An 11733-nucleotide genomic window follows, 5' to 3' on the forward strand; every position below is an offset into this window, starting at 1 on the left:
CATCACAGCTGCTATTTCCATTGTAAGTATGAATCTGTATGTGAAGGAAAAAAAAATACACAACTACTAAACGCATTACCACCTCTATAATGCAGCCAACTTGGGCCAATATTAGTGCTATTACAATCCAACAAACTCACCCACCACAAACATTTGCTTGCCACAAGCTTAAGGCATCTCAATATTAGCAATACCACAAACTCTTACTACGATTCCTTACATACACAAACGTACCTAGCAATACATACATACATACATAGTTGTATGTATATATGTATATAGATTTGTATGTGCTTAAGTATATACAATATTTTAGCTGTACAATAGTAAAAAAGTTTTCTAATCAAATTAACAGCAAATCCACGTACAATTCTCAGTAAACTCTTCCTCTCTATGTACTTTACGTTTATGTACGAGCGCAATATCCCAAAGGCAATCGAGTACCGTACTTACAACATACATACCACTTGCCAAGTACTACTTTTGTGGTAAAATACCCAAAACTAGAAGAGGCAGTACAGAGAAACGGCAGCAGTCTGAAGAAGAAGTAGCAATAGCAGTAGTTCTTGCAGCAGCAGCAGCATTAGTATTTAGTTAGTAGTAGAAGTAGCTGGTTTTTATTTTTTATTTTTGTTGAATACTTAAGAGTTTGTTGTAGAAAAAAATAACCTGCAAAAAAAGAACTGTGTGCATAGATTTCTTGGTGCTACTTGTTGTAGTTTCCACTACTACTGCCACTGCTGCTGTTTGCACAACAACTAAGTTCGAGTACCAAGTATTTGGCAACAATGAGTGCAAATTATATCAAAGTCAATTACTTGAATAGTATTGTTCTCTACATTCAAACATACAAATTTATATTTACTGGCATTTGTATAAATTCTTTTTTATTATTTGCACAAACTAAATTTTCTAACTCCAGTCTATTTATTTCCAAATACGAATTCACACAATTTGACCGGGTTTACTTTTTTTCTATATTAAACTCTTTACTTGTTACTAAGTACTTACTAATAGTAAAAGTATGTATGTATTTTGTGCAAGTATGATAAATATTACAAGCAAACAAAGTAAAAAACTAGCAAAAACTATTACAAAACTTGCAAAAAGAGAAATTGAAATAATTGAAAATAGAGAAAAAAATAAAAATAAACTGGAAATTATCGTAAATTGTTAAAGAAAAATTGAAAAAATTAAGCAAAATGAAATTAATTGTAAGAAATGTTTGGTTCTGTTTGTCGAATGTGAAGTAATTCTTAAAATATGTTAAATGTACATGTTCAAATGTGTATACACTAAGAGAATTTGGAATGCAAATTGATTAAGACTTTAAGGGGGAATTAAAATACTAGTTTCCAATCTTCTATTTGTGCCGAAATCTGAATTACACAAACTGCTACATAGTTGGACAGAAAGTTCAAGGTTTAGATGTCAAACTGAGAATTCAAATGTTAACCGATTTGCCTATAAGGTTCATTTATATATATTTTCTAATTTTTGAAGAAATATATGTATTAAATATTCTTAACAAAAGTTTATTTGAATCTCAAATTATCTTTGTAAAAGCAAAACTTCAAAACATGAGGAGAGGGGAAACGACGCAGAATTGGTCCAGTGATTGGCTCCTCAAGGATATATTCCAGTGCTAGTCTTTAGAATAAGACCCAGTGTTTATTATAATACTTAATATAAGTCTTTGGTATAAAATGTAGTCTGTAGAATACGTCTTCAGTATAAGACGAAGTCTTCAGAATACGTGTTTATTATAAGACGTAGTCTTTAGTATAAGACTTAGTCTTTAGTGTAAGACGTAGACTTTAGTATAAGACGTAGTCTTTAGGATAAGATGTAGTCTTTAGTATAAGACGTAGTCTTTAGTATAAGACGTAGTCTTTAGTATAAGACGTAGTCTTTAGGATAAGATGTAGTCTTTAGTATAAGACGTAGTCTGTAGTATAAGACGTAGTCTGTAGTATAAGACGTAGTCTGTTGTATAAGACGTAGTCTGTAGTATAAGACGTAGTCTGTAGCATAAGACGTAGTCTTTAGTATAAGACGTAGTCTTTAGTATAAGACGTAGTCTTTAGTATAAGACGTAGTCTTTAGTATAAGACGTAGTCTTTAGTATAAGACGTAGTCTTTAGTATAAGACGTAGTCTTTAGTATAAGACGTAGTCTTTAGTATAAGACGCAGTTATAATGCATATTTTAAGTCATAAAATTCTGAAGGAATTTTAAAATAATTTAAACGTTTCATCAAACTACCCAGGCAGAAAAAGACTTTCAGTACGACGTCATTCAGATGTTAGCCAAAGTATAGCAACATAGTTTCAATATCGTTACAACAAAAATATGACGTATATTGTTTTTCGCGTGCTGTGGTGCAACTGCAACTGACATCTACGCAATGGCGAAACAAAATTAACCCAATCAGTGCGTTAACAACACGACTACTCTGAATGCATGTAGCTGTCAGTTGCAGTTGAAGCACAAGTATTGTATGCGTTGGTGCTTTTAGTGTTTTATTATTAAATAATATATGGGAGAGTCGTTATTTTGTATTTACATTATTGTAGTGGATTAAATATTTTTAATATTCGTTACATTTTAAATTAAACTATTTCATAACTATAAGTAGATAATGTTGGTCTGCTTTCAAAAATAATTGATTTTTGATTTAGTTTTTTTTTGGTTTTACAATTCATAGCAAAAATATTTAAGTTTAGATGGAGCCAACTGTATTTTAAATATTATAAACTAAAATCTCAACACTTTTGCCAAAAATGTTAACCAAATATTGGTAAAAATCTGTTTCCAAGAAAAAAAATAACTCTTATTTAAAATAAATACAGATTTATGTATTTAAGCAAATAAAAATTGCCCAGTTAACCAGTATGAGAGAAATTTATGAAGTGTTTAAGTTTTGTTAGATGTTTTATTTATTTAAAGCATTTTGTGATAAAACTAATATTTGAAATAACAAAAATAAAATCCAAGTACATACTTAGAGAGAACATTTGCACTTAAAATGTTCTATTTAAAACCAAAAAACAAAGTTGTGAATTGTACTTGTGTTTTAAAGTTTAAAGTGATTCTAGACAATTAAATACAAACAGAAGGCAGACACAATTAAAGGAGAGACATGAAGGATGTTCATTTTGAATTGTAAACTTATATAATGGCTTTCATTAATGTTATAAACTCAAATAATGAATATTTGTATTATTGTAAGTTAAAGAGGAAAAGTTTGAAAACAAGTTTTTCGTTTAAAAAAAAAACTGAAGGTGATTTGAGTGAATGTCATCACAGTTTTGGAGATATGGGATTTAAATGAACTTTTCATTAGGTAAATGACAATGAAACTAACAAAGAAGAGAAATTCTATAATAATTCTATAATAATAAAATTTTAGATAAATATTTATATAGATATTTTATAAAGGGTGAAACATGTCCTTGTTACAACAATGTAAGCAATGAAATTGACAAAAGATCAGTAAAAATCAAAAGTATCCACTTTTTACTTCATCGAAATGTTGTATAAGACGTTGTTTTAGTATAAAAATAGTCTTTAGTGTAAAAGTAGTTTTTATTATAAAATTAGTATTTAGTATAAAATAAGTTTTTAATATAACCGTATATCTTCTTCGTTTTGGTATAAACGAAGAATTTATTAGTTGGTATAAGACGTAGTCTTTAGTATAAGACGTAGTCTTTAGTATAAGACGTAGTCTTTAGTATAAGACGTAGTCTTTAGTATAAGACGTAGTCTTTAGTATAAGACGTAGTCTTTAGTATAAGACGTAGTCTTTAGTATAAGACGTAGTCTTTAGTATAAGACGTAGTCTTTAGTATAAGACGTAGTCTTTTGTATAAGACGTAGTCTTTAGTATAAGACGTAGTCTTTAGTATAAGACGTAGTCTTTAGTATAAGACGTAGTCTTTAGTATAAGACGTAGTCTTTAGTATAAGACGTAGTCTTTAGTATAAGACGTAGTCTTTAGTATAAGACGTAGTCTTTAGTATAAGACGTAGTCTTTAGTATAAGACGTAGTCTTTAGTATAAGACGTAGTCTTTAGTATAAGACGTAGTATAAGACATAGTCTTTAGTATAAGTCGTATATTAAAACAAACATCAAGTTTCTTAGCATTCTTGTAAAGAAATTTACTAAACAGTTATGATAAACAAATAATTTCAAACAAATAACTATTCCAGTTAGGGCCATTATTACAACTTGCCTTTATAGTTAAAGTTAACTTTAAGGGTTACTTTTTCTATTGCTTAAAGTTACCTTTAACTATAAATGCAAGTTGTAATAATGGCCCTTAGAAAATCTATTTTTGCTGTATTGGATATAATAATATTTTTTCAATTGGCAAAACATAACCCAGCAGTTTTACAAGTAGTCAATTTTACTTATGTCTGATCACTGGATGACTTCAATGTATATGTTGGGTCACTTGACGTGTATGTGCTCTTTGTAGTGTAAAGATAAGTCAATTAGTTACTTTATACGTCCCAGGTAATCTAACGTGAAATTAATTGCCACTTAACTGTATCTAAGTAATCTACAGTGCAGAGCTGTAGAAGAATGATTAATTTTTGGAATGAATCTTTGAATTATTCATGCAATGAATTGTAATTTTTTGAATGCATTAATTTTGCCCGTAACAATGAGTTGAATTAAAATATGAATGAATTCATCTTGAATTCAAATTATTGAATGCATTTGTTTCATCTAAAAAAAGAATTGAATTAAAATTTTAATGAATTCATTTTCTTATTGATTTTCATTCTAATTCAATTTACAGTAGAGATAAAAATGATAAAAAATAAGCTCAAATTCTTTAATAAAATGGTCCTTAAGTGATTCGTAATCGTAATCAATCTATTCAACTGATTTGACAATTTCTTAAATCTTCCAAAGGTCTTTCGATAAAAAAGATAAAGTGTTTTTTGTCATCTAAAAAAATCAATGAAAAATTAATTCAAATTCCATGCCCTTTTAATAGTGAATGGATGAATTCATTGAAATTTTTATACAATTCTAAATTCATTCATATTTTGAACATACTGATGAAGGCAAATTTTATTTATAATGAACTTCTGCATATTTAAATTCAACTCTTTGGTTTGGAATAGAATGCATTTGAAATTTTTTAATTCATGTTGAATTAAAAATCAAATATGAATCATTCATTTACAGCTTTGCTAGAGTGTAATCACTTTAAACATTTATTTAGTACTGCACTTTATTTGTGAGTTATACCAACAAATTGATTTTTTACAAATTGTATTGGTATAATTCTCATACAGTTTATTTTTCTTAGCTTAAGTTAACTTACATCCCAAGTAATCAAGCCAGAAGTCAATTGTCACTATAGTGTCTCTAAGTAAACTAGAGAGTAGTCGAATGTAGTTACCAAAGTGTAGAACTTGAGGCGCAACTGAGTGTAAAAATAATTACTATATTCAAAATACATACATTGATTTTCATGTATTTTGTTGATGCAAGAACTTAGGTTTTTGACAACAGACTTAAGTTTTTGTCTCTCAGTAATGCTACTATGCTTACATATTTTACTCTATGGTAGTTACTTTATCCACCAGGCGTAATCTATTAGTGAGTAGTCGGAGGAAGGTTTGTTTACAAGCAATCGGTTATTGGACTGTGTAGGAGATGTCTTTTTAACTGACTATTTGAGATCAATTAGCTTCCGCTTAGCACCCGTACATTTTAAAATAACTAGTTGTGTAGCTAATAAGGTAACTGACTCTATGTATACGGTATGCGAATGCAATACGTTGACTACTTCGGACCAGTTATTAAACAGTCTATTTGTAATATATGTAGGGACAATTGCCGCCTGCTTAGGACACGCACATGTTAAAACAACTAGTCACGTAGCTATAAATGATAAGCATAATCACTAGTTCGGGACAGTCACCCAGAACTGCTGGGATTGCACAAAAAAGTACACTAATCAAATACATACTTAGTTATTAAAAATACCTTAAAACAATACTACAAAAGCGGTTATTTATAGTATAATAATTCAATTTAGCAATTTAATTATCTAAATTAAAACATTGTTTCAATTTTATTACAAATTGTGGTCAACAACTGTACATTTTTATATATTTATTTATAGAAACAATACTCTATTAATGGTGGTTGTTAAATAAATACTAACGTATTCTATTTGGTCAAAAACTTACCATAAAATTGTAGAAAAAAATTTCCTGATTAACGACAAAAACAACAAAGTATTTCTGTGTTCCACAGCTACAGCAAATAAATAATGCCAGCACAGTAGTATGTACGTACGTACACTTACAAAAATAAATCGAGTTTGAATTTAACAAAGTATTAAAGATGCTGCATAAAAACCACTACTAGCCATTAACGTTTAACTATAGTTGGTAGTTGATGTTCAGGTTATTATTTTTTTTGTTTATTTAATCCTGGTCTTTTTGCTTTATTTTTTAGCAAAAAGTTTTTATTATATTTTTTTGCATTTATGTTGCAAACATGTTATTATGTTGGTAGATGGTTGCGTTTCCTTTAGGCCATTAAACTTTGCATATGAGGCTGGGTTGTGTATATTAGCGTGGCAAAGCAATCATGTGCAATTTAAGCTGCCACAAACAGGTGCAATTGTATAAAACTTGATTTCTTCACTGATTTATTTAGTTTAAATATGGTGGGTAACCGGTTCCAGAGGAAGCTGCAGATTTGAATGTGTGTGTGTGTGAGAGTGAGTGTATGAATGAATGAGTGTGTTTTTAAGTATTGTTGCATGCAACAAACGTTTTTTTGTTTTTTTGTTGAAAGAATTATCAAATATACACTTGTTTATTTTTTTGTTATTGTAACTTGTTTTGTTAGAATTTCTTAAGGTTGTTTGTTGTTTTTTTTATTTTAATTGGTTGGTACTTTTTTTTCTTGATATTTTATTGATGGGGAGAATTATTTGTGGGAATATTTTTTGTTGTTGTGTTTGTTTTTTTAATCAAGATTTCGTTGTGTTGTTGTGAGGGGCTTTTTTTAGTATGATAGATTATTTGTGTTTGTTGTTTGTTAATTAATTATTTAGTTGGTTTTTTTAATTGACTTTTCTACATGGATTTTTTAATTGGTTTTGTTTTGTTTCATGTATTTTTAATGAGATTTTCTGGAAATTTTCTTTAAACTTATTATTTTCTTCACATTTATACTTATTATAATTTCACTTGACATTTGCTCTTTGTTGTGTTTTGTTTTTGTTAAGAATTCCACCTTATAACGGGGCACAATTTTATTCACCACTCTTTTTTTGTTGGTTGATTTTTAACAGATTCAGCTTGTGTTGTGGTGTTTTTCTTTTAGGTCTAATATTTGCTTAACAAATATTTATTTTTTTATTTATTTTTATTTAAAGTCTAGAGACTAAACACTAATATAGAGGTTTTTGTTGTTTAATGCAAAGTATTCAACTGGCAAAAACGTGTTAAATGCAAATATTTTTTTAAACTTTAGTTTTTCTATTTTGTGTTATAATTGACTAACTTAAGATTTTGAAGGGTGAAATTTTTAAAAAATTGTTGCCCTTTTTAAAAAGATTTTCCTTTTATTTGTTGGGGGATATTCGGATTTTCACAACATTAAGGTTGAGACTGTTGATATGTATTTTTTTTAAAGTACACTAAAGATAAATTCACTTTAATTAAATTAAAAAAATTTATAAATTTGCCACTTTTATTTTATTTTTTTTTTTTAAATTTTCCAGTAAAACTTTATTATTTTATTTAAATTCTTATTAGATAGATGTGCGTGTTTATATTTTTATTACATTTATTATATTTATATTGGATTGGATATGTAGTTGTTGTAGTTATTTATTTATGTGTATGTGTAGGTATTTGTGTATGTGTGTTTGTGAACAAAGGTAAATGTATTGGTATGTTGTTGTTGCATTGAGTGTGAGAGTGTGTGTTTTTCTTTATTTTTCTTTTTTAATTTTTGTGTATGTGTATTTGTGTCGTTCGGTCTGTCTGTCTGACGTTTGTGATATGTTTTGAAGATACAAATTGAAAACAGAAAAAACGGAAATTCACGCGCTTTGTTAAGGAATTCGAACTGTTTTCAGACACGGAGGAACACGTACTAAAACTTGCTTTGTCTAGAGTGGCTGGATGGCGCTGCTAGTGTTGTACTTTGCTTTTTTGCTGCCACTGCTATGGCTGCTAGGTTGTTAAACGTATGTGTGTAAATGTGGCTGACTAGTCACGGCGACGACGTCGGAATTTCGGTCGTTGCGCTCACACAAAAACAAAAAATTATTGTAAACAACACAAACAGAAAAGTCTGCATCATTAGTTTGTTCTGTGCTCAGCAGCTCCACAAATGACAAAACCAACCAAATGCTGCAATATAAACAAATAATCACAACAAAACGACTACGACTACAACGACGACGACTCCAAACAAATACACCACCTATAAAAATTTTATATCTATGTATCTATATCTCCCTGTACCAGGCACCGCACAACACACTCTCTGTTATCTTTTGTGTTTACAACATTTATTCTATATGTGGTTGTTGTTTTTGTTATTATTATTTCCTATATTCAACTCTCCACACACAACAAAAAAAGACCTTGTATTAATGCTCTTCCTACATTTGTTTTGGGCTCCAAACACATCACATCTGCATTTTGTCAACAAGCTAAATTATCTTTAGTACAAACTACCAACCACAACAATAACAACAAAAACCTGAAAAACAACAAAAAAAAAACCAAGATTTCACACTGCTCTTCTCCAACTCTCTAAGAAATTCTCCCCAAAACATAATTCATCATTCGTACTCACCTCTTGGAAGAGAGTATCCTGTTTGCTAACTTTGTTTACCCTAAAGGCGCGTGCCTGAGCATGAATGAATTTGTGTTCTTAGCTGAGTCTGATGTTATCTCAAAACACTCTTTCAACAGGATGTTTTTTCTGTTTAAAACCTATTTCACCTTTCTATAGCTATGTTTTTTTATTCACCTCTTATTAGTCTGTTTTAAAGGTATGTATTTTGCTGTGGCTCTTTTTCAGAATTTATATAAACAAAGTATCTGCTGCATGGAATAGGTATGTTTGTGTTGTAAAGGTTTCCTTTTTGTATGCGCTCCTAAATTAAATATTAGATCATATGAAACAATGGCAATTTGACCTTATTTTTACGTATTGTACATTTGCTTCAAACGAAATGAGTTTATATTTGTGTGCACGTACATTTGTACATATTTCTGTAAGTAGCTACAAATGTCTAAAGTAAATGTCAAAAATTTAAGTTTATTTTAGCAAATTATACGAAAGTTTTTTTTTTATTATTTATCTGCTCGGCAGCATTATTTTTAATTTATGCCACCAGCTGTTGGACGTTTTGCTTTGCTTTACTTCTTGTTTTGTTTTACTTTTTTGATTTTATAATTAGGAAAAATATTTTTCAATGTATAATAAACTTTGTTTTTGAGTGGGCTTAAAATTATACCAAAAATATGTGATGTAGTACTTGGAATTCATTCACAAGTAAATAAAAAGGTAAGGGGATAAAGGTAAAGTTTTTTGAAAAATTTACTCGAAACATTTAAATAAAACTTTTAGCCACTAACTGGTTGGGTTTCTTGATGAGTATCTGGTTATTGTTTTTGTTTTGTATTTATTTTAAGTTAATTAATATGTAGTATATTAAATTTATTATTAATAAAACAAATCTATTTTAACGACTTAAACCGACTTAGCCCTTTGATGACTAAAATTATAACAAAAAGCTGGTGTCACTTTGATTTCAACATACTTTAATGAACTACATAGTATATCTAATATAGTAATATTTATAGTAATATTTCCAAATAGTTTTAAAAAGTAAGACGGATTTTAATTTTATAACATTCGGAAGTATGTATCCTCAATAACTTACTTTAATGATACAATAACTTACTTCTCACTGCACGCAGATAAAAAATATAGTTGTGCATGTTTACTGTAACCATTTCTTTATTGTTACAAGTTGTTTAACAATATTATAGTCACAGTAACTATTTACATGATTGTGATAACAATAATATGGTTAATTTACGATTCACATGATTGTATCAACCATATATATGGTTACAGAAAACAAGTATATGTTTGTGACAACCATTTATATGATGAAGGACTTACCATATTATGATAAAATTATTCATCATAAATATGGTTGTCACAAACATATACTTCCTTACTGTAACCATATATATGGTTGATACAATCATGTGAATCGTAAATTAACCATATTATGGTTGCCACAATCATGTAAATTGATACTGTGACTATAGTATTGTTAAAAAACTTTTAACAATATAGAAATGGTTACAGTAAACATTCACAACTATATTTTTTCTATGCGTGTGATTACTACATACCTAGAAGTAGTTTTATAATAACTCATATATTATCTTTTATATAACTGTTTATTTTTTTGTTTTTAGAGATAACGGTTTCTGTGAGACCTAACTATCAATGAGTTATTTAAGCCATAACTAGTTTTAGTGATGGCATATTTATAAGCGTTTGTGGGAATTACTTAACTCCAATGGCATCATCATTTTAAAATAATGAGTTAAAATGCTATTGTGTTTGCAGTAAAGTACAAGAATTTAACTTGGTAATCATAGTTTTTGCTGGGATATTTATTTTTGGCAGCAGCCAAATCCAGTATTCGTTTACACTTGAATATATAATCAATTAAATGTATTTGAATAAATACCATTGGATACATTTGAAAAAATAATCGTTTAAATGTAAACAAATAATGAATTAAAGGATTAAAGGTACCAAATCTAATCCAATAAATGTTAATATTTAATCGATTGAATATTATCGAATATTCGACTAAACAGAGGCGACTATTTTATTAAAGCGAAGGAAATTCTAAACTTTAATTTTCAGTTCTACTTGATTGGAGCCTTATGTGCCTTTCTTAGATGTTATATTGTATAACGATTTAAACTTACTTAGGTTAGGTTATAAAGGCAGCCAGTATTACCGGCTCACTTGGGTCCAGGTATTGGTCCCTTTGTGACATCCTAAAGGATAATTTTCTGGTCCTCAAGAGGTCCTTCACATGTCGGAAAGGGGTTCGATGCCGAACCAACCAGACACACGAATAAACAAATCATCTTCATAACATCCACTCTCGATAGATCCGTTAGGCAGTGCATGAAAGGACTGCCCATTGTCGTACTCCGTGACACCGATAGAGCAGGATAAAAACAGAGGAGATGTTCAACCGTTTTTTCTTCTCCTTCTTCATCATGACAACTTCTACAGAAATCATTGTAAGGGGTATTCTGTCTCCTAGCATGCGCACCAATTAAGCAGCAGTGCCTGTGGAGACATTGACTTATATATTGCCGAGTACACCAGAGTGACATGGCACCCAGAATAACTCCAGGTTAGAACATCTCGCCATCTCGTTAAGTCAATGTTTGCAGGGATATTAGGCATACATCATTGAATAGACGCATTTCCGGTACAACAAGTTTTTCCATAACCGCCGAATTTAGGGCCAATTGTTTGGCCATGAGATTAGCCGGTAGCTAATCATAACAAATAAATTGCAACATAACAAATAAAGCACGAGATGGAGTGCTACTTAATTAGGAAGAAATTAATTCATGGATAGCGGTGAAAGTTAAAAAAAAAACTGCAGACGATA

The 11733-nt window shown here is 29.5% G+C and overlaps 1 protein-coding gene across 1 annotated transcript in view; it reads right to left on the reverse strand.

The window, feature by feature from the left end:
• Window positions 1-6900, reverse strand: part of kirre (kin of irre) — a 113478-nt gene extending 106578 nt beyond the window's left edge. Inside the window, exon 1 of the mRNA XM_065508915.1 lies at window positions 6221-6900. The gene's annotated coding sequence lies outside the window, so the exon portion shown is untranslated. The remainder of the gene's footprint in view (window positions 1-6220) is intronic.
• Window positions 6901-11733: the final 4833 nt, after the last annotated feature.

This window comes from Calliphora vicina, chromosome 4 (assembly GCF_958450345.1).
Source record: "Calliphora vicina chromosome 4, idCalVici1.1, whole genome shotgun sequence".
Classification (NCBI taxonomy): Eukaryota; Metazoa; Arthropoda; class Insecta; order Diptera; family Calliphoridae; genus Calliphora; species Calliphora vicina.